Source organism: Bombina bombina, chromosome 5 (genome assembly GCF_027579735.1).
Source record: "Bombina bombina isolate aBomBom1 chromosome 5, aBomBom1.pri, whole genome shotgun sequence".
NCBI classification, from domain to species: domain Eukaryota; kingdom Metazoa; phylum Chordata; class Amphibia; order Anura; family Bombinatoridae; genus Bombina; species Bombina bombina.
The window spans coordinates 571937077-571962187 of NC_069503.1; the positions used below are offsets into that span (position 1 = coordinate 571937077).

General features: G+C 38.2%; 1 long non-coding RNA gene across 1 annotated transcript in view; it reads left to right on the top strand.

Moving 5' to 3' along the window:
• LOC128660588 (uncharacterized) overlaps positions 1–19213 on the top strand; it is a 46444-nt gene extending 27231 nt beyond the window's left edge. The window contains exons 2-3 of the long non-coding RNA XR_008402555.1: positions 18379–18434; positions 19068–19213. This is a non-coding gene — a long non-coding RNA (uncharacterized LOC128660588). The remainder of the gene's footprint in view (positions 1–18378; positions 18435–19067) is intronic.
• The last annotated feature ends 5898 nt before the right edge of the window (positions 19214–25111 follow it).

Consider the following 25111-nt stretch of genomic DNA (forward strand, 5'->3'; position numbering starts at 1 on the left):
GCCGACCGGACCTCGCCGCCACTATAATAAATGTATTAACCCCTAAACCGCCACACTCCTGCCTCAAAAACCCTATAATAAATAGTATTAACCCCTAATCTGCCCTCCCTAACATCGCCGACACCTAACTTCAAGTATTAACCCTTAATCTGCTGACCGGACCTCGCCGCTACTCTAATAAATGTATTAACCCCTAAAGCTAAGTCTAACCCTAACACTAACACCCCCCTAAGTTAAATATAATTTAAATCTAATGAAATAAAATAAATCTTATTAAATAAATTAATCCTATTTAAAGCTAAATACTTACCTGTAAAATAAACCCTAATATAGCTACAATATAACGAATAATTATATTGTAGCTATTTTAGGATTTATATTTATTTTACAGGCAACTTTGTATTTATTTTAACTAGGTAGAATAGTTATTAAATAGTTAATAACTATTTAATAGCTACCTAGTTAAAATAAGTACAAAATTACCTGTAAAATAAATCCTAACCTAAGTTACAATTAAACCTAACACTACACTAGCAATAAATTAATTAACTAAACTATCTACAATTACCTACAATTAAATCAACTAAACTAAATTACAAAAAAAAAACAATAAATTACAAAAAATAAAAAAGATTACAAGAATTTTAAACTAATTACACCTACTCTAAGCCCCCTAAAAAAATAACAAAGCCCCTCAAAATAAAAAAATGCCCTACCCTATTCTAAAATAAAAAAACAGCTTTTACCTTACCAGCCGTTAAAAGGGCCTTTTGCGGGGCATGCCCCAAAGAAAACAGCTCTTTTGCATTTAAAAAAAAACATACAATACCCCCCCAACATTACAACCCACCACCCACATACCCCTAATCTAACCCAAACACCCCTTAAAAAACCTAACAATAAGCCCCTGAAGATCTCCCTACCTTATCTTCACTACGCTGGGTATCACCGATCCGTCCAGAAGAGGGTCCGAAGTCTTCACCCTATCCGGCAAGAAGAGGTCCAGAAGAGGGTCCGAAGTCTTCATCCTATCCGGCAAGAGGAGGACATCCGGACCAGTAGACATGTTCATCCAGGCAGCGTCTTCTATCTTCATCCATCCGGCACGTAGCGGGACCATCTTGAAGCAGCCGACGCAGATCCATCCTCTTCTTCTAACGACTCCCAACGAATGAAGGTTCCTTTAAGTGATGTCATCAAAGATGGCGTCCCTCGAATTCCGATTGGCTGATAGGATTCTATCAGCGAATTGGAATTAAGGTAGGAAAAATCTGATTGGCTGATTGAATCAGCCAATCAGATTCAAGTTCAATCCGATTGGCTGATCCAATCGACCAATCAGATTGAGCTTGCATTCTATTGGCTGATCGGAACAGCTGTTTTCTTTGGGGCATGCCTCGCAAAAGGCCCTTTTAAGGGCTGGTAAGGTAAAAGAGCTGTTAACTTTTTATTTTAGAATAGGGTAGGGCATTTTTTTATTTTGGGGGCTTTGTTATTTTTTTAGGGGGCTTAGAGTAGGTGTAATTAGTTTAAAATTCTTGTAATCTTTTTTTATTTTTTGTAATTTAGTGTTTTTTTTGTAATTTAGTTGAGTTGAGTTGATTTAATTGTAGATAATTGTAGATAGTTTAGTTAATTAATTTATTGATAGTGTAGCGTTAGGTTTAATTGTAACTTAGGTTAGGATTTATTTTACAGGTAATTTTGTACTTATTTTAACTAGGTAGCTATTAAATAGTTATTAACTATTTAATAGCTATTGTACTGAGTTAAAATAAATACAAAGTTGCCTGTAAAATAAATATAAATCCTAAAATAGCTACAATATAATTATTCGTTATATTTTAGCTATATTAGGGTTTATTTTACAGGTAAGTATTTAGCTTTAAATAGGATTAATTTATTTAATAAGATTTATTTTATTTCGTTAGATTTAAATTATATTTAATTTAGGGGGGTGTTAGTGTTAGGGATAGACTTAGCTTTAGGGGTTAATACATTTATTAGAGTAGCGGTGAGGTCCGGTCAGCAGATTAGGGGTTAATACTTGAAATTAGGTGTCAACGATGTTAGGGAAGGCAGATTACTGGTTAATACTATTTATTATAGGGTTTTTGAGGCGGGAGTACGGCGGTTTAGGGGTTAATACATTTATTATATGGGCGGCGAGGTCCGGTCGGCAGATTAGGGGTTAATAAGTGTAGTTAGGTAGCGGCGACGTTTGGGGGGGGGCAGATTAGAGGTTAATAAATATAATATAGGTGTCGGCGATGTTAGGGGCAGCAGATTAGGGGTACATAGGGATAATGTAGTTTGCAACGGTGTGCGGTCAGCAGATTAGGGGTTAAAATGTTTTATTAGAGTGGCGGCAATGTGGGGGGACCTCGGTTTAGGGGTGCATAGGTAGTTTATGGGTGTTAGTGTACTTTAGAGCACAGTAGTTAAGAGCTTTATGAACCGGCGTTAGCCCATAAAGCTCTTAACTCCTGACTTTTTTCTGAGGCTGGGGTCTTGTCGTTAGAGTTCTAATGCTCACTTCAGCCAAGACTCTAAATACCAGCGTTAGAAAGATCCCATTGAAAAGATAGGGTACGCAATTGACGTAAGGGGATCTGCGGTATAGAAAAGTCGCGGCTGGAAAGTGAGCGTTAGACCCTTTCCTGACTGACTCTAAATACCAGCGGGCGGCAAAAACCAGCGTTAGGACCCCTTAATGCTGGGTTGGACGGCTAATGCAAACTCTAAATCTAGGCGTCTGTGTCTCCAATAGGATGCATCCACAGTCTTGGTCCATAAAATTGTTGCCACTTACCGTGTGAACATGTCTTTGTATAGTTTTCAAGGTCAGCACATTTGAAAGACAATGCCAGACATGATCACATTGGTATTCATCACTTTCGATCTGGAATTCTTCACTTTCAGTCTGTGATTCTTCACTTTCAGTCTTGAAATCTTCACTTTCAGTCTTGAAATCTTCACTTTCAGTCTTGAATTCTTCACTTTCAGCCTTCAGATGAAGTCATCTCTCTAATGGCAGAAAAAGTGTAACTCAAATAATTAATAGAAGTGTGTGACTTAGTTCTGCACACCCCCATTTCTGAGACTAATGATATTACTTGCTTACTAAGCGTGTGTAGCATCATGTGTTATGTTCTATCAATCAAGTGTGAAGATGAGTCATACATTGTGCAGACCTAACCTCTGATGTGTGACTTTTAATATGACTTTGAAGCATGTAGTCTTGGTAGAGGATCCCTTTCTGAGTATCCAAAAATCTAGTAATGTGTGAACTAAATACTACTTTTTAAAATGTATGCCATATGATGGATGATTGTGCAAAATGCACGCCATCCACAGTCTATACATTGTTAATACTTACCAGCTGATGTTGTCTTTAAAAACCAGGTGGCGAAGTCATTACAGGATCCAATGCCAGAAGTATCACCTATAATAATAATAATAATAATAATAATAATAATAATAATAATATTAATAATAATAATAATAATAATGATAATAATAATAATAATAATGAATTACTTTTTTTATGTTATGAACAATCCTAACATGTTTGCACAATTCTCTACTTCTCATATCCCTAAAATTACCACATATTTGCAATGCTCCTATATAACCGTCTGAAGTGGCAGTTGATGATGTTTGCTCTGACATTGAGCCCCTCGTCCCGGAATGGCCCCTCTGGAACAGGCTCATCCTCCTCATCTTGGAGGAGGCGTTGGGGCACCTGGACAGCATGCAGCATCCCAGCCCGCTGTGCAATGTTATGCAGGATGCTGCAGGCTATAACGATCTTCGCCACCTTACTAGGGCTGTATTGGTGGGCTCCTCCAGACCTGTCCAGGCATCTTAGTCTCATTTTGAGAAGCCCAAACATCCTCTCCACTAAAGCCCTAGTCTGCTTGTGCGCACGATTGTAGCGCTCCTGGGCCTCGTCCGTGGGGTTACGCAACGGCGTAATGAGCCAAGACCGGCTCATGTAACCCGAATCACCTATAAATAATGAACATAACAAAATGACAAATATTAAAAATATTGTTCAAATTATTATATTAAAATACAATTCATTTGTGTACGCGAAAATACCCTAAAATAAACTTTTTTTAAATCGCATTCTCTATCTGCCCATTTAAGCTAGGACATGCTACCTATGCATGACATTTGATAAAAGAGAACAAAATGGTTAAATTGCATCCTAGAGCTGCCCATTTAAGCTAAGACATGCTACATATCTGTTTGGAGCTAAAACTAGACATTTGCGGAAAGAGACAATTACATGGTTAAAGCGCATTCTATAAATGCCCATTTAAACTAAGACATGCTACCTATGCGTATTTCACATAAGGCAGACATTTGCTAAAAGAGAAAGAAATGGTTAAATTGCATCCTAGAGCTGCCCATTTAAGCTAAGACATGCAACATATCTGGAGCTAAAACTAGACATTTGCGGAAAGAGACAATGGGGGGTAGTTATCCAGCCGTCAACCTCAAATACGCTGGAATTCCGCAGCGTATTTGTGGCGAGGCTGATTCGCCTTAGTTATCAAAGGCTAGAGACCGGCAAAAGTAGAATTTTGTGACGTAAACTTCGATCCGCCGGACTCAGTCCGACACAGATCGATTCTTACGTCACTCCAGATGTTCCGCACACAAGTGCGGCACAATCTGACTACTTTTGCTAGTTATCAAAAAACTAGCAGGTACGCTCGGCACTTTTACAGCCCAGCGTACCTGGTTTTCAAACCGCCACCCTGGAGGCGGCGGATCCCATAGGAATCAATGGGAGTCTGACCATAGCGAAAGTACAAGTTCGCTGCTGACAGATATCCCATTGATTCCTATGGGAGCTGTCTACACCTAACACCCTAACATGTACCCCGAGTCTAAACACCCTTAATCTGTCCCCCTACACCGCCGCAACTAAATAAATGTATTACCCCCTAAACCGCCACTCCCGGAGCCCACCGCAAGCTACTCTATACATATTAACTCCTAAACCGCCGCTCCTGGAGCCTACCGCAAGCTACTCTATACATATTAACCCCTAAACCGCCGCTCCTGGAGCCCACCGCAAGCTACTCTATACATATTAACCTCTAAACTGCCGCTCCCTGACCCCGCCGCAACTATAATAAATGTATTAACCCCTAAACTGCCGCTCCCGGAGCCCACCGCCACCTACATTATACCTAGTAACCCCTATCCTGCCCCCCCTATACCGCCGCCCTCTATAATAAAGTTATTAACCCCTATCCTGCCGATCCCGCACCTCGCTGCAACTAAATAAATAGTTTAACCCCTAAACCTCCGCACCCGGACCCTGCCGCAACCTATATTAAATTTATTAACCCCTAATCTGCCCCCCCACACCGTCGCCACCTATAATACATTTATTAACCCCTATCCTGCCCCCCACTACACCGCCGCCACTGTAATAAATTTATTAACCCCTAAACCTAAGTCTAACACTAACCCTAACACCCCCCTAACCTAAATATTAATTAAATAAATCTAAATAATATTTCTATTATTAACTAAATTAATCCTATTTAAAACTAAATACTTACCTTTAAAATAAACCCTAATATAGCTACAATATAAATAATAATTACATTATAGCTATCTTAGGATTTATTTTTATTTTATAGGTAACTTTCAATTTATTTTAACTAGGTACAATAGCTATTAAATAGTTATTAACTATTTAATAGCTTACCTAGCTAAAATAAAGAGAAATTTACCTGTAAAATAAAAACTAACCTAAGTTACAATTACACCTAACACTACACTATACTTTAATAAATTATTCCTATTTAAAACTAAATACTTACCTGTAAAATAAACCCTAAGATAGCTACAATGTAATTAATAATTACATTGTAGGTATTTTAGGAATTATATTTATTTTACAGGTAACTTTGTATTTATTTTAGCTAGTTAGAATAGTTATTAAATAGTTATTAACTATTTAATAACTACCTAGCTAAAAGAAATACAAAATTACCTGTAAAATAAATCCTAACCTAAGTTACAATTAAACCTAACACTACACTATCATTACATTAATTAAATAAATTAACTACAAATAACTACAATTAAATACAATTACATAAACTAACTAAAGTACAAAAAATTAAAAAGCTAAGTTACAAAAAAATAAAAAAAATAAGTTACAAACATTTTAAAAATATTACAACAATTTTAAGCTACTTACACCTAATCTAAGCCCCCTAATAAAATAACAAACCCCCAAAATAAAAAAATGCCCTACCCTATTCTAAATTAAAAAAGTTCAAAGCTCTTTTACCTTACCAGCCCTTAAAAGGGCCTTTTTGTGGGGCATGCCCCAAAGAATTCAGCTCTTTTGCCTGTAAAAGAAAATACAACCCCCCCCAACATTAAAACCCACCACCCACATACCCCTAATCTAACCCAAACCCCCCTTAAAATAACCTAACACTAATCCCCTGAAGATCATCCTACCTTTAGTCGTCTTCACTTAGCCGAGCAGCGATGGAACCGAAAAGGAGATCCGGAGCGGCAGAAGTTATCCTCAAAGGGGCGCTGAAGAAATCTTCCATCCGATGAAGTGATCCTCCAGTCGGCGCTGAAGAAGTCTTCCATCCGGGCGATGTCATCTTCCAAGAGGCGCTGAAGAAGTCTTCTATCCGGGCGATGTCATCTTCCAAGCGGGGTCTTCAATCTTCAATCTTCATCCCGCTGACGCGGAACATCCTTCTTTACCGACGGACTACCGACGAATGAAGGCTCCTTTAAGGGACGTCATCCAAGATGGTGTCCCTTCAATTCCGATTGACTGATAGGATTCTATCAGCCAATCGGAATTAAGGTAGGAAAAATCTGATTGGCTGATTGAATCAGCCAATCAGATTAAAGTTCAATCCGATTGGCTGATCCAATCAGCCAATCAGATTGAGCTCGCATTCTATTGACTGATTAATTTAGTTCATAATAGAAATATTATTTAGATTTATTTAATTAATATTTAAGTTAGGGGGTGTTAGGGTTAGTGTTAGACTTAGGTTTAGGGGTTAATAAATTTATTACAGTGGCGGCGGTGTAGTGGGGGGCAGGATAGGGGTTAATAAATTTATTATAGGTGGCGACGGTGTAGGGGAGGCAGGATAGGGGTTAATAAATTTATTATAGGTGGCGACGGTGTAGTGGGGGGCAGGATAGAGGTTAATAAATGTATTATAGGTGGCGACGGTGTAGGGGGGGCAGGATAGGGGTTAATAAATGTATTATAGGTGGCGACGGTGTAGGGGGGGCAGGATAGGGGTTAATAAATGTATTATAGGTGGCGACGGTGTAGGGGGGGCAGGATAGGGGTTAATAAATTTAATATAGGTTGCGGCGGGGTCAGGGAGCGGCGGTTTAGGGGTTAAACTATTTATTTAGTTGCGGCAAGGTGCGGGATCAGCAGGATAGGGGTTAATAACTTTATTATAGAGGGCGACGGTATGGGGGGGCAGGATAGGGGTTACTAGGTATAATGTAGTTGGCAGCGGTGTCCCTGAGCGGCGGTTTAGGGGTTAATACATTTATTAGAGTTGCGCCTGGGTCTAGGAGCGGCAGTTTAGGGGTTACTAACTTTATTAAGTTGCGGGGGGCTCTGGGGCGCCGGTATAGGGGGTAGAACAGTGTAGTTTAGTGTGGGTGCTTAGTGACAGGCTAGCAATAAAGCTGTAAAAAAGCCGAAGAGCAGCGAGATCGGATGAGTGATAACTCTCACAGTCCGCTGCTCATCGCCCCGTACTTGGTGCGCAGCTTTTTGACAGCTTTTTTGATAACTTAGGCAAATTTTTGCAGGTCCGCGGCGGCGATGTGAGGCGAGCTTAGGCGGGCGTATTGGGTTGGCGAAGGCAGGAAAAGTAGATACGTTGATAACTACCCCCCAATGACATGGTTAAAGCGCATTCTATAAATGCCCATTTAAACTAAGACATGCTACCTATTCGTATTTCACATAAAACAGACATTTGCTAAAATAGAAAGAAATGGTTAAATTGCATCCTAGAACTACAAGAGATAGCCTTATGCATGTACCTAGTTAAAATAAATGCAAAGTTGCCTGTAAAATAAATCTAAATCCTAAAATAGCTACAATGTAACTATTAGTTATATTGTAGCTATATTAGGGTTTATTTTATAGGTATTTAATTTTAAATAGGAATAATTTATTTAATTATAGTAAATTTAGTTTGTTTTATTTAAATTATATGTAACTTAGGGGGGTGTTAGGGTTAGGGTTAGACTTAGTTTTAGGGGTTAATAACTTTATTATAGTAGCGGTGACATTGGGGGTGGGAGATTAGGGGTTAATAATTGTAGGTAGGTGTTGGCAATGTTAGGGAGGGCAGATTAGGGGTTAAAAAAATTAATTATAGTGTTTGCGAGGCGGGAGTGCAGCGGTTTAGGGGTTAATACATTTATTATAGTGGCGGCGATGTCCAGTCGGCAGATTAGGGGTTAATAAGTGTAGGTAGGTGGCGGCAACATTGGAGGGGGCAGATTAGGGGGTAATAAATATAATGTAGGTGTCGGCGATGTTAGGGGCAGCAGATTAGGGGTTCATAGGGATAATGTAGGTGGCGGCGCTGTCCGGTCGGCAGATTAGGGGTTAATAACATTATGCAGGTGTCAGCGATAGCGGGGGCGGAAGATAAGGGGTTAATAAGTGTAAGGTTAGGGGTGTTTAGACTCGGGGTTCATGTTAGGGTGTTAGGTGTAGACTTAGAAAGTGTTTCCCCATAGGAAACAATGGGGCTGCGTTAGGAGCTGAATGCTGCTTTTTTGCAGATGTTAGGTTTTTTTTCAGCCAGCTCAGCCCCATTGTTTCCTATGGGGATATCGTGCACAAGCTCGTTTTTCCAGCTTACCGCTACCGTAAGCAACACTGGTATTGAGGGTTGAAGTGGCGCTAAATTTGGCTCAACGCTCCCTTTTCTGAGCCTAACGCAGCCATTCAGACAACTCGTAATACCAGCATTGTCTTAAGGGTGTGCTGGAAAAAAAAGGCTCGTTAGCACCGCAGGTCTTTATCGTCAAAACTCTAAATCTAGGCGTTTGTGTTTACCACCTCAAATGGAAGTTCATTCCATGAATCCACCTCCCTTTCTGTAAAAAAATGCTTCCTTAAATTTCTCCTGAATCTGCTACCCTCTAACTTTAGATTGTGACCCCTTGTTTTGGCATTTATTTTTTTGTGAAAAATGCTTTCAGCTTCTATTTTATTAAGTCCCTTCATATATTTGAAGGTTTCTATAATGTCACCTCTTTCCCTTCTATCCTCTAAACTATACATATTTAGATCATAGAGTCTTTCTTTGTACGTTTTATATTTTAGACCATGTACCATTTTAGTAGCCCTCCTTTGGACAGCTTCTAGTTTATTTATATCTTTCTGAAGATATAGTCTCCAGAACTGTACACAGTATTCCAGATTTGGTCTAACTAATGATCTGTAAAGTGGCATAAGAACCTTGCTATTTCTGCTACTAAAACCTCTTCCAATGCAACCAAGCATTTGACTGGCCTTGCTGGCTGCACTGCGGCATTGTGTACCAAATTTTAAATCATCTGAAATAATAATTCCCAAATCCCTTTCTTCTTTAATTACAGTCAGTAATGTACCATTGAGACTATAATTGGCCTTTGGGTTTTTGGATCCTATATGCATAATTTTGCTCTTGGTAATATTAAATTTCAGATCCCATTTATTTGACCAGTCCTCTAGTTTATTAATATCACAGTTCATTTGATCAACTCCTCCTGGAACATCTACCCTGTTACAAATTTTTGTATCATCAGCAAACAAGCAAACCTTCCCCTTAAGCTCACTTCCAATATCACTTATGAACATATTAAACAAAACAGGCTCAAGAACTGACCCTTGGGGAACACCACTAGTAACTGATGCCTCTTTGAATGTACTCCATTAATTGAAACCCTCTGCAGTCTATCTTTAAGCCAGCATTCTACCCACTTAACAATCATAGCATTTAATCCAAGGCAATACATTTTGTGAATAAGTTTGTTGTGTGGGACGGTGTCAAATGCTTTGCTAAAGTCTAGATATGCAACATCTACGGCTCCTCCCTGGTCTATTATTTTAGTTACATGGTCAAAGAAATCAATTAGATTAGTCAGGCATGATCTTCCAGCAGTGAAGCCATGCTGTCCTTTGTCTTCTAAGTTGTTTCTCTGAATGAAAGATACAAGTCTTTCCTTTAAAAGAGTTTCCATTAATTTCCCTGCAATTGAGGTCAAACTGACTGGCCTATAGTTATCAGAATCTTCCCTACTACCCTTTTTATGAAGAGGGACTACATTGGCAATTTTCCAGTCTTTTGGAACAACTCCTGTTAGAAGTGACTGATTAAATAAATCAGCTAATGGAGTAGCTATTACGGATTGAAGTTCTCTTAGAACCCTTGGATGAATATTATCTAGACCCACAGACTTATTAACTTTTATTTTTGATAAAGCCCTTGAAACCTCTTCCTCTGTAAAAAGAAAAGTACTACTCACATTATTTACAGTAACATTCCTTAATAGCATCTCACTATCTTTACCATCTGTTGTAAAGACTGAACAAAAGTAATCATTTAAACAGTTTGCTATTTGTTTATCTTCTTCCACTACTCTATCGTCATTCTTGAGTCTAACTATCCCTCTGTTAGTTTTTCTCTTTTCACTGATATATCTAAAGAAGGTTTTGTCACCATTCTTTACGAGATTGTGCTGTTCTCTTCTGCATCAGCTTTAGCCTTTATGATTAACTGCTTTGACATCTTTTGATCTTTTGATGGGTTCTCCATTTTTCTTTATCCTCTTCTGAGCCAGTGAGTTTTTTATAGACTGTCTTTTTTGTCTTAACTGCATGTGCTATCTCTCTTGAAGACCATATTGGTTTTCTTTTTCTTTTACTTTTACAAACAAGCCTAATACAGTGTTTATTTGAATCTAGAATAGCATTTTTAAAATATTCCCACTGTTCTTGTACTCCTGTAATCTGTGCCATCCCTTTTAGGGATTCATATAGGTATCTGCTCATGTAAGAAAAATCAGTATATCTAAAGTCTAACGCCTAGATTTAGAGTTTGGCGTTAGCCGTCAAAACCAGCGTTAGAGGCCCCTAACGCTGGTTTTGGGCTACAGCTGGTATTTAGAGTCGTGTAGGTAAAGGTCTAACGCTCACTTTGCAGCCGCGAATTTTCCATACCGCAGATCCCCCTATGCCATTTGCGTATCCTATCTTTTCAATGGGATATTTCTAACGCCGGTATTTAGAGTCTTGGCTGAAGTGAGCTTTAGAAATCTAACGACAAAACTCCAGCCGCAGAGAAAAGCCAGGAGTTAAGAGCTTTCTGGGCTAATGCCGCTTCATAAAGCTCTTAACTACTGTGCTCTAAAGTACACTAACACCCATAAACTACCTATGTACCCCTAAACTGAGGTCCCCCCACATCGCCGCCACTCTATTATTTTTTTTTAACCCCTAATCTGCCGACCGCACACCGCCGCAACCTACGTTATCCCTATGTACCCCTAATCTGCTGCCCCTAACACCGCCGACCCCTACATAATATTTATTAACCCCTAATCTGCCGCCCCCAACGTCGCTGCTACCTTACCTACAATTATTAACCCCTAATCTGCCGACCGGAACTCACCGCTACTATAACAAAGTTATTAACCCCTAATCCGCCTCACTAACCCTATAATAAATAGTATTAACCCCTAATCTGCCCTCCCTAACATCACCGACACCTAACTTAAAATATTAACCCCTAATCTGCCGACCAGACCTCACCGCTACTATAATAAATTTATTTACCCCTAAAGCTAAGTCTAACCCTAACACTAACACCCCCCTAAGTTAAATATAATTTTTAGCTAACTAAATAAATTAACTCTTATTAAATAAATTAATCCTAATTAAAGCTAAATACTTACCTGTAAAATAAACCCTAATATAGCTACAATATAAATTATAATTATATTGTAGCTATTTTAGGATTTATATTTATTTTACAGGCAACTTTGTATTTATTTTAACCAGGTACAATAGCTATTAAATAGTTAATAACTATTTAATAGCTACCTAGTTAAAATAATTACAAAATTACCTGTAAAATAAATCCTAACCTAAGTTACAATTAAACCTAACACTACACTATCAATAAATTAATTAAATAAAATACCTACAATTATCTACAATTAAACCTAACACTACACTATCAATAAATAAATTAAATAAAATACCTACAAATAAATACAATTAAATAAACTAACTAAAGTACAAAAAATAAAAAAAGCTGTTACAAAAAATATTTTTTTTTTTACAAACATTAGAAAAATATTACAACAATTTTAAGCTAATTACACCTACTCTAAGCCCCCTAATAAAATAACAAAGCCCCCCAAAATAAAAAAATGCCCTACCCTATTCTAAAATTAAAATAGAAAAGCTCTTTTACCTTACCAGCCCTTAAAAGGGCCTTTTGCGGGGCATGCCCCAAAGAAAACAGCTCTTTTGCCTGTAAAAAATAACATACAATACCCCCACCCCCAACATTACAACCCACCACCCACATACCCTAATCTAACACAAACCCCCCTTAAATAAACCTAACACTAAGCCCCTGAAGATCATCCTACCTTATCTTCACCACACCGTGTATCACCGATCGGTCCAGGCTCCGACGGAATCAGCCAATCAGATTCAAGTTCAAACCGATTGGCTGATCCGATCAGCCAATCAGATTGAGCTTGCATTCTATTGGCTGAAGAAGACTTCAGCCGGATCATGGACCTCTTCAGCTCCCGCATGATAGAAGACTTCAGCCGGATCATGGACCTCTTCAGCTCCCGCTTGATAGAAGACTTCAGCCGGATCATGGACCTCTTCAGCTCCCGCTTGGATCAAGACTTCAGCCGGATCATGGACATCTTCAGCCCCCGCTTGTGCTTGGATGAAGACGTTGGAGCCTGGACCGATCGGTGATACCCGGTGTGCTGAAGATAAGGTAGGATGATCTTCAGGGGCTTAGTGTTAGGTTTATTTAAGGGGGGTTTGGGTTAGATTAGGGGTATGTGGGTGGTGGGTTGTAATGTTGGGGGGGTATTGTATGTTATTTTTTACAGGCAAAAGAACTGTTTTCTTTGGGGCATGCCCCGCAAAAGGCCCTTTTAAGGGCTGGTAAGGTAAAAGAGCATTTCTTTTTTAATTTTAGAATAGGGTAGGACATTTTTTTATTTTGGGGGCTTTGTTATTTTATTAGGGGGCTTAGAGTAGGTGTAATTAGCTTAAAATTGTTGTAATATTGTTTGTAAAAAAAAATTATTTTTTGTAACTTAGTTCTTTTTTATTTTTTGTATTTTAGTTAGTTTATTTAATTGTATTTATTTGTAGGTATTTTATTTAATTAATTTATTGATAGTGTAGTGTTAGGTTTAATTGTAACTTAGGTTAGGATTTATTTTACAGGTAATTTTGCAATTATTTTAACTAGGTAGCTATTAAATAGTTATTAACTATTTAATAGCTATTGTACCTGGTTAAAATAATTACAAAGTTGCCTGCAAAATAAATATTAGTCCTAAAATAGCTACAATATAATTATTATTTATATTGTAGCTATATTAGGGTTTATTTTACAGGTAAATATTTAGCTTTAAATAGGAATAATTTATTTAATAAGAGTTCATTTATTTTGTTAGATTTAAATTATATTTAACTTAGGGGGGTGTTAGGGTTAGGGTTAGACTTAGCTGTAGGGGTTAATAAATTTATTAGAGTAGCGGTGAGGTCCGGTCGGCAGATTAGAGGTTAATACTTGAAGTTAGGTGTCAGCGATGTTAGGGAGGGCAGATTAGGGGTTAATACTATTTATTATAGGGTTAGTGAGGCGGATTAGGGGTTAATACATTTATTATAGTAGCGGTGAGGTCCGGTCAGCAGATTAGGGGTTAATTATTGTAGGTAGCTGGCGGCAATGTTGTGGGGGGCAGATTAGGGGTTAATAAATATAATATAGGGGTCGGCAGTGTTAGGGGCAGCAGATTAGGGGTACATAGATATAATGTAGGTTGCGGCGGTGTACGGAGCGGCAGATTAGGGGTTAAAAAAATATGCAGGGGTCAGCGATAGCGGGGGCAGCAGATTAGGGGTTAATAAGTGTAAGGTTAGGGGTGTTTAGACTCGGGGTACATGTTAGGGTGTTAGATGCAGATTTAGGAAGTGTTTCCCCATAGGAAACAATGGGGCTGCGTTAGGAGCTGAACGCTGCTTTTTTGCAGGTGTTAGGTTTTTTTTCAGCTCAAACTGCCCCATTGTTTTCTATGGGGGAATCATGCAAGAGCACGTTTTTGAAGCTGGCCGCGTCCGTAAGCACCGCTGGTATTGAGAGTTGCAGTGGCGGTAAATTATGCTCTACGCTCCTTTTTTGGAGCCTAACGCAGCCCTTCTGTGAACTCTAAATACCAGTGGTATTTAAAAGGTGCAGGGGAAAAAAAGCCAGCGTTAGCTACGCGGGTCGTTACCGACAAAACTCTAAATCTAGCCGTAAGACTTTTGTTTTACTATGGTTGCTCAGTACCTTTGCCTGAATATTAAACCATACAGACTGATAATCACTAGTGCCTAAGTTCTCACCCACAGACACCTCAGATACTATATCACTGTTTGTAAGTACTAAATCTAATATAGTTCCTTTACGTGTTGGTTCTTTTACTAGTTGCTCAAGAGATTCCCCTTGTAAAGATTCCAGGATATATTTACTTCTAGTTGATTTGGCAACAGGTACTTCCCAGTCTACATCAGGCATATTAAATGAGGTTTAAGTGCATAGTAAAGGCTAATGAGCCTTTACTTGTCATAAACCTCGAAGTTGCTCATGTTATCCAAGGTGGGCCTCACCCTGTGAACAAGATGACCTCTAACCAGACGAGCCCTTTGTCTCTCTTGGAGACGCCGAGCACGCCTGATTCGGTTGAACACAACTCGTGCAACAGCACCAGCATCAACTAACTGCAGATCATACATATTTGCCACGCTAAGCAGCACAAAGCCAAACAGCAGAGCAAACAAACAAGGCCTAGCAAGGTATGCAAAAACACAAAAGCAATTTGATACAATGTCGATCACAAGGGACGCTTTGGCCATGTTGTTTGGGGGATTTATAGCGCACTATGTCCAATGGTAGCGTTTTGTAATGATTGCTGATTGTATACACTTGATTGTATGTGAGCGGTGCAAGTGCTTTCAAAGTGGGTGGATTTTCTAGTGTTTGATGAAATGTATTCCCCCCCAATGAATTGTAATATGAAAGTGTAAAATGTAACATATACAGTGCATCTTCGTAATGTTTGTTCATATGCGTAATAAATACTTATTAAACATGATGTTATAGTAAAAAGTACATGTCCACGCTAACATGAATGAAAGTGCATATTTGTGTATAATGTGCATAGATATGGCATAGAATCTGATCGATCAATGTTGCTGCAATATTGTTTCAAAACGATAAAGTAATGGCTGACATCTATAATATTGTATATATAAGTGATCTGCGAGATGTCAATATTTAACGCGTCCCATTGAAATCGCAATAATAATGAAGATCTTCCAAACTCTCGTTTACGTATATGTAGTATTGAGTGAGAAACTGCTGAAAGGGGCGGTACAGTCCCAATGCTGTAATCTGTATGGTTGAAGCTTAGAATGATGTCATCATATTAGCAACCTGCCTGTCTAGTTAGAAAATCTTCGTTCTGTTGTTGTATTTTTAAACATTCTTATTGTGTGCTGCTTTGTTGTTGTGTGATGCGTGTTATGTACATATATGTATGCATTATGATTCTCTCCCACATATGCTGATTTATATAAAGCAGTATAGCATTGTTGTTCCTTCCAAAAAAGTGACAGCTCTAACCTGTTCTAATGATATGTTCATATTGTACGTAATTCCTAATGGTATATTATGGGCGCCATGTACTAAGGCGTCAATTTTTTCGCACAGACTGTATCGAAATAACCCGCCGGCATTCGCACCATGCGGATGGCACTTCGTTACATGAATGTACTAAAAACCAAGCCGTAAAATTTCGCGTCTATTGTGTGTCGAAGACAATCGGATTATTGATAACTTTGAAGCTTCGTTCGGCGCGAAAGAGCAAAGTTAAGAAGCAGTCTGCGACCTGATTGGTTTAGTTCTTTACCCACGTGACGATCTAGGTGTCATAATCGCCAGACAAACGGCAACGTCTGGCTGCTGACATGTATAACTTTGGTTAGGTGCCTCGAAAAAGCAGACTGGCTGATGCCAATTATAACGCTAGACACAGCTTGGAATGAACCGGTGGCAAAAAAGTGTGAGGCTGCCAACAGTTTTAATAGTCCGGGTATGGCTTGTGAACGCGCTGTCATTGGTTCAAGGTATTCTGCTATTTCATTGTAAAGTTGCATAATAGCTTCTCTGTCCAAACGGAATCTCTGGATAATCTCTCGATCAGAAATGCTTTCCAAACCCATACGTGGAAGGAAAACTCTAGGGACTCTAATTCTTCTACCTCTCCTTCTTTGCAAGTTGTTAACCGGTGCCTGTATAGCCCTTCTTCCTCGTAATTGAATTAATCGGAAAAGAAACATGTGTAAAAGTGTCTCCATCTTCATTCACTGATCCAAAAACCAATAATGCTACAATAGTAGTCTAGTCCTTTCACTTAAGTACTTCTACCTGGCGTCAGGTTGATACCCCCTATAGTTTTCTATTGTATTCGCTACCTAAATGGTCGCAAAGCAAATCACGCGAAGTTACAGTGAAAGTTGGAGCGGGCGGATTAGTTGTAACATTCATAATTTCCGATTACAGCGAATTTTCGTGCGATCGAACATGTAGTAAGTGGAAAAAGGCTTCGGAACGATGAGTTGAGTAAAATTACGATCGCTGATGAAAATAGTGGTTTTTCGAGCAGATCGCAGATTGATACATACGAGAAGCAGATCGTGAGCGAATTTTGACGCGGAAATACAGACGGACGGTCACTTCGAAGCTTAGTACATGGCGCCCTATGAGTGAATTGTGATGTTAAAGGGACACTAAATCCATAATTGATCTTTGGTGATTCTGAGAGATAATTCAATGTTAACCAACCTTCCACAATGTAGTTGTATGATGTAAATGTATTCATTGTTTCTATGTGTATTTTTTCCACAATATCAATGCACATGTATGAGTGAATGGCAAAAGTCATGTATGTGCATCCATCAATGATCATGTGTTGAGCCTATGTAGATATGCTGTTCATCCAAGCATATGAGTTGAATAAATTAAATGATATAATAGAGGTAAATGAGACGTGTTTACAATTGGCTACTGTTTGTGAATACTGAAATGTATAAAATAATGTTCTGTTTAAATCTGATTTATTTTTTTAAACTGATTTCGTATTGTTGATGATCAAATTGATGTTGATTTCTATTTGAGGTAATGTAATGTCCTTTAAGAATGTGATGTTGTAGTGATGTTGACACAATTAAAAGACATAAGTCCATAGGGAACTAGTAATTTCTTGATCTATTTGTCATAGCGGTCTTAACACAAGAATGAATGAATTAGCGCCCCAATTGCAACGCTGGTATTACGAGTTTTAAAGTCTACACATTTTGCGTGTGTTAGGTAAATTTAGTGGTCGCGTGCATGAGCACATCTTCCCCATAGAAGTCAATGGAGGAGAAAAATTTGAAGAGAAATAAAATCCAACACTTGTGTTAAGCGTAAAGTGAGTGACATCATGTCCTTCTATGAAAAAATAGCTAAAATTTCCTAATAAAAATCTATTTTGTGTAGGTAATGTGCTGTATATTGTGTGTATGTATCCAATTGTGTATGTATGTGATAATATTTGTAGTTAGATGTAGCTATATGAGTGTCTGTCTATGTAAGTCAATGTAAAATGGTTTTGTGTGCCTTTTTTTCAAACACCCGAGATCTCGTAACTTTGATCCGTTCTATTTTGACATGAAAAAATTTAATATGAAAAAAAAAAATGTGGAGTGTTTGTATGAGTGTAAGTGTACTTTGTGTAATGTTTTTTAAGTGATTTATGGATGTTTTTGTTAGCGGTATATCATTAACTACTGGGTCTGGGTTTACGTTATGGATTTAAGCGTAGATGGTGATTTTTGTGGCGTTACGGAAACTCGTAATAGCAGCGGTAGGGAAAAAGCAGCGTTATGAGGCTTTTTCACTCATAATGAAAAACTCATAATCTAGCCATAAGTATGTTATGACAAATATATAATTTTAATGTTATTTTTCCTGTTTTTAGAAAATCCAAACTTCCTGATGAGGAGCAACCAAACATCAGCCCCGTCATCAGGAAAGGTAACAGAACATACAAGCTGTTTATTTGAGGGAAATGTAACTCATTTGTAAGGATGAAATATGAAAGGTTATAGGGGGAGACTGTATGGCAAAAGACTAGAGGTTAGCACAATAGGCTAATTACAGGGATGCAATATGCGGCACTAGGAGACTCAGAGGGTTTTTTCAGGACTATAAGAGTAATCTTAGAGTTGAATTGGGTATTATACAGTAAGCAGTTACAAATGGTAAAAATGAATGAAGCTGTAAGAGAAGTTGTATAGAATATAAGGAGGAATTAGAAGCTATATGGGACAATAGGAGGAGGTATAAACAAGAATATTCTAGTTCAATGACAGAGATAGAGTGAGAGCAATAGGAAGAGGTACAGACAGGAAATTCACTGAGCAATTCTAGAGTTATAGAGAAAATATATTTACATATAAAAGTTATTGTACAGGATCTAAGGGATCTATATTGTGTTGTCACAGTGATTAGATGCACTGGAAACTGTAAGAACATTTAAGTTAGTATGAAACAAGATTAATATAAAATGATAATGTTATATCAATATATTAAGAGACTGTATATGTATATAATGTGCATGGGGTATTATACAAGAATATGTCATTTAATTTTATTTTTATTTTGAAGCTTCTCTGAAAAAGGAGAAGAGGATAAAAAAGAAAACAAAGAAAGAAAAGAAGGAGAAAAAGGACAGAAAGAGGGAGAGGAAGAGGGGGGGAAAGGAGGCGGAACAGAAGGAGGAAGTTAAGGTGCAGGAAAAGAAGGATGAAAAATCAGGGGAAGGTGAGAAAAGACAACAGAAAACAAACATAATTTAAAGCAAAAATAAAAATAAAGCACCTGGGAAAAATCAGGAAATAAAAAGAATAGTAGGAAATAGAAAACTGCGTAAAGGGGCTAAAATAGATAAGGAAATTGGTAAGAAAAAACAGTAAGAGGGTGAAAGAAAGAGATAGGGTAGGTGAGAAGTTATACTGAAGGTTGCTTTGTGTAATGTAATATATAGGGAATATATTGGGCCTTTGGGCAAGTTATAAATATCTAAAAGCGTAAAAAAACTTTAGAAGTATCATTAAATAGGGTGAATTGTGAAAGTTTAAATTTTGACAAGTGTCCCTTTGATAAAAATCGATTATGTAGAACAAATTTTAGTTTAGAAAGAAATAATCATCACAATACTTAATGAATCACTCAGGATCCCCTCTATTAATTAATAGTAAATAAAAAGTCTCACTATACAGGGAGTGCAGAATTATTAGGCAAATGAGTATTTTGACCACATCATCCTCTTTATGCATGTTGTCTTACTCCAAGCTGTATAGGCTCGAAAGCCTACTACCAATTAAGCATATTAGGTGATGTGCAGCTCTGTAATGAGAAGGGGTGTGGTCTAATGACATCAACACCCTATATCAGGTGTGCATAATTATTAGGCAACTTCCTTTCCTTTGGCAAAATGGGTCAAAAGAAGGACTTGACAGGCTCAGAAAAGTAAAAAATAGTGAGATATCTTGCAGAGGGATGCAGCACTCTTAAAATTGCAAAGCTTCTGAAGCATGATCATCGAACAATCAAGCGTTTCATTCAAAATAGTCAACAGGGTCGCAAGAAGCGTGTGGAAAAACCAATGTGCAAAATAACTGCCCATGAACTGAGAAAAGTCAAGCGTGCAGCTGCCAAGATGCCACTTGCCACCAGTTTGGCCATATTTCAGAGCTGCAACATCACTGGAGTGCCCAAAAGCACAAGGTGTGCAATACTCAGAGACATGGCCAAGGTAAGAAAGGCTGAAAGACGACCACCACTGAACAAGACACACAAGCTGAAACATCAAGACTGGGCCAAGAAATATCTCAAGACTGATTTTTCTTAGGTTTTATGGACTGATGAAATGAGAGTGAGTCTTGATGGGCCAGATGGATGGGCCCGTGGCTGGATTGGTAAAGGGCAGAGAGCTCCAGTCCGACTCAGACGCCAGCAAGGTGGAGGTGGAGTACTGGTTTGGGCTGGTATCATCAAAGATGAGCTTGTGGGGCCTTTTCGGGTTGAGGATGGAGTCAAGCTCAACTCCCAGTCCTACTGCCAGTTTCTGGAAGACACCTTCTTCAAGCAGTGGTACAGGAAGAAGTCTGCATCCTTCAAGAAAAACATGATTTTCATGCAGGACAATGCTCCATCACACACGTCCAAGTACTCCACAGCGTGGCTGGCAAGAAAGGGTATAAATGAAGAAAATCTAATGACATGGCCTCCTTGTTCACCTGATCTGAACCCCATTGAGAACCTGTGGTCCATCATCAAATGTGAGATTTACAAGGAGGGAAAACAGTACACCTCTCTGAACAGTGTCTGGGAGGCTGTGGTTGCTGCTGCACGCAATGTTGATGGTGAACAGATCAAAACACTGACAGAATCCATGGATGGCAGGCTTTTGAGTGTCCTTGCAAAGAAAGGTGGCTATATTGGTCACTGATTTGTTTTTGTTTTGTTTTTGAATGTCAGAAATGTATATTTGTGAATGTTGAGATGTTATATTGGTTTCACTGGTAAAAATAAATAATTGAAATGGGTATATATTTGTTTTTTGTTAAGTTGCCTAATAATTATGCACAGTAATAGTCACCTGCACACACATATATCCCCCTAAAATAGCTATAACTAAAAACAAACTAAAAACTACTTCCAAAACTATTCAGCTTTGATATTAATGAGTTTTTTGGGTTCATTGAGAACATGGTTGTTGTTCAATAATAAAATTAATCCTCAAAAATACAACTTGCCTAATAATTCTGCACTCCCTGTACACACAATGGTGAATCAATTACATGACCCTAACCCTAGGTAGGAAATGTATTATTATTAGTGTTATGCTATATTATTTCAAAAGTAGGTAACACATTTTATATTTATATAGTAACAATCAGTTAAGCTTTCACATTGTGAATTGTACTGGTCTGGTAGAACTAACAGATATAAATGTTATATTGCTATCTGTATCACAGAATAAAATACAAGCCAGAATAAATATCCCATGAGGGGATAAAAGGGACATACAGCTATAAATTATCATAAATATAACATGAATGGCTGATATGATATTTAAAAAAGTATGGGGAAAAATATTAAATTGCTATTTATAGCCCTCCATAAGATACATAATGTTATGAGTAATTATTTTAATTATTTTTTTATTTCTGTTGTAAAATAGCTCAAACTGAAACCAGAGAGAAAGCAGTACAGACAGACGGCACTCAAAAAATAAAATGGAATCTTTTGGAGTTTTGGATAAATAAAGACCTAGAAGTACAGAGACGGCGAGAGGAAGAACTAATGGAGAAGGAGGAGTTCTTTAGCTGAAAGAACAACCAAAGCTAAATTGCTTCCAGCTCAATAAGCTGAGTTTACATCAGAGCCCCTCTCTCATACCTACCAGAGCTACGTGTACCAGCCAGAGCTCTGTCTCTTCTGCCAGTCCTGTGTGCCCATATGTACCGCCCCTGAGAGACCATCTTGTATTGTCATCCTTCTTATCTTTACCTCTTATTGCGAATTCCCCATGGTTACTAATTAATAAAATTAGACCAAGTAAATTTAACTTGTCAAATTAACTTTCTTTTTTAACTTTATTTTTTTTATTTTTTTTAATACTTAAAATGGTACATGGACGTACAACAAGAAATGTATAGATAATTTAATAGTGCACATAGGATAATTTCTCAGGCTCTCAAGCTTTGAGTTATAAGAATTCTATTTTGTATATTATAAGTTAATATAATTTAAACCAAAAACTATAATGAACAAATGTATCTAAATAAAAACGTCAAAAGTTAAACATATTAAACTGATCTAAGTCCTTATAAACTGTGAAGGTTTCACACACATTTAAATACAGAACGGGGGGAATTTCGTATGCATACAGCTTAAGAATAGTCTACTAGGTGCAACCGTAGGAAAAAATATGCAACAACAAAAAAAAAGACTCCTCTGTAGCTGAAGCAAACAAACCTCTCACAAAAGTATTAGCTTTTTGCCCACTTAGGAGTACTTTGCATTACTACAAACCAAGGTCAGCCAAATCTTAAAAGATGGCCTCTCTAAGGTCAGCAGAGATTAAAGTGACACTCAAGTCAAAATTAAACTTTATGATTCAGATACAGCATGCAATTTTAAACAACTTTCCAATTTACTTCCATTCACAAAATGTGTACAGTCTTTTTATATTTACACTTTTTGAATCACCAACTCCTACTGCGCTTAAGAGTAACCAGAGGATCACAGTCTTCCATTTACATATCTCCAGAAGACCTGGACAATTTCTGCAAACAGCTGAATATAACACCCCCCTCTCTTCCTAATATCCAAGACGGAGACATTGAGATCTCACCATCATCTACCTCAAAACCCCAAAGACAGGAATGGACAAGGTTGAATAGGAAGAGAAACAGAACACTACAGAGGGAGATGTCCCAATCATCTCCTTCATCAATTATTTGAGAGTCCCATAATCCTTTAGTAAAGATCAGTGTGTGCCTTCAACACCATTTTACCTGATATCAAGCTCTGTATTCAAAAATTTGTAATGGGGGATTCCTCGCTATCTCTGATGTATGATATCATGCTCTCTAAGCAGAGTCTGCTCTTTTTGGATAATATCTGTAAGTTTTGACTTTCGATAATTCCTTCTGTAGATCATGGAAGAATCAAACAGAGTTTTGATTCATTATGTAAGTGTAAAGTTCCTATGTCCTGGAAGGAATCGCATATGAAACTGATAAATAATTTCTATCTCTCACCCTTGAAATTATCAAGGTTTTATTTAACCTCGGCCAGTACATGTCCTCGTTGTTCATATGATAGGGCAGATATACTTCACATGTTCTGGACATGCCCTAAAGTTAGACAATTATGGTTAAAAATTATCTTCTGGTTTAATAAATCATACAAAACAACAATAGGGTTATCATCAGAGGATGTTATTTTCTTATCTCCTCCACAAAACTCCTTTAATAATAATTCTTTAAATAGTTTAAATACCATTATTCTTACAGTTAGATACTGTATACTGGAAAGCTAGGCGTATACCGGGGATTACTATGGTTTTTAAAACACTCCAAGATCAAATTGTCTTTGAATCATATCAGACAGTAACATAGACAGAAGCCTGGGATATGAAAATAGAGAATTGGTGGCTGTGTATATATTGCTGAGCTGAGAGGATTACACCGGAGCTCCCTATCACATACAGAAGCACCATTTTGGGGGAAGATTTGCTGCTGCCCGTCATGGAGACCCGTGTACTGTATGCAGACATCAGAGAGTTATTGGAGGCATATGGGGAGAAGATATGTGAGAGACTCGATGCTCTTACTGAGAAAATCCAAGCGGCACGAACACGCAGCAGTACCGCTGCTGATGAGCAGGAAGCAGCACCGGAGGTGCAGCGTGGCACAGCATTTATAGTTCCCCAGCGGTGCTCTCTGTTACAGATGTTGGTGAGTGCAGGCACCAAGGTGGGGCTCTGCTCGCCCTCTACCACCATAGGCGGCATGCTAACAAAGGGGGCAACACAGTGTGGCCGCTTGTGTGTGGGAGCGGGCACTGTGGAACTTTGCAGTGTTGGTACAGGCTTGCACACGCTTCTCTCTGAAATAGGCTCTGCTGACCTATTGCAGCAGCCCTGCTGGGGACACTTCCAGAGTGTGCGGATGCCCTGGACTTGGCATCATCATTCCCCCTGGGTTCCTCGGGCTGGCTGCCCTCATCTGAAGACCGATGGGTTTGCTTGCATGCAAACAGGATGAGCAGGACTTATATGCGGGAGCTATGACCATCGGAGCAGTGGTATTGATCTATGAGAGACTTATTGTTTTTTTTACCTGGAGGTTCGCTCTTTATTAGGTTTAACAATCTATTTATGAAGACACGTTGTCTGATCCTCACTAGAGGACTACCTCCTGCTCCTACATATCAGTCGCCATATTTGGCTGATGTTAGTATAGCTCATACGTCTGTACATTACCTAACCCTTCACTCCTGTCTGCTAACATATGTTTTTTTTTTTTACTATCTGTGGCAGTAATGTATAACCCATGTAACCTATAACATTCAAAACTAGGAGTAGTACAAGCTAGTACCACACTTTGTTAGGCTTTCTTTTGTATTAGAGAACATCACTGGAGACATTAAGATCAAAACCCCTCCATATTTGAGTTTATTCACTGTAAATAGTTTTCCTATAAACAATATAAGAAGCTTTATGAAGATCTATTTAATTATCTATGTTCAGAGCAGCGGTAGGGATCTAGAGGTCAGCATTTTTTACTCCATAATTGCATGCCAGTTGCTGGCTTGTGCTATAAGTCCTTTTTTTTCTTTGTATTTACTACTATCTAGATAAGCTAATCCTAGTTAAGGTCTGCTCTCTGATCTGATTATTACCTGCACTGTTGGCCTACTTCAGTAGCCTGACCTTGAGTGCAGGCCTAAAAGAGATATACGAAAACATTTCATGTTTAACCTACCTACTGTTAATAGTATTTATACAGCCTTTGACCTCCATGCCGCAAGATATTTTGAATGTCTACCAGGGGATAAACCTCATGCAACTCTTTCTATTATGCAAATTGTGGCAGAACTGTTCAAATACATGCAACTTATAGTATTTAAAATGT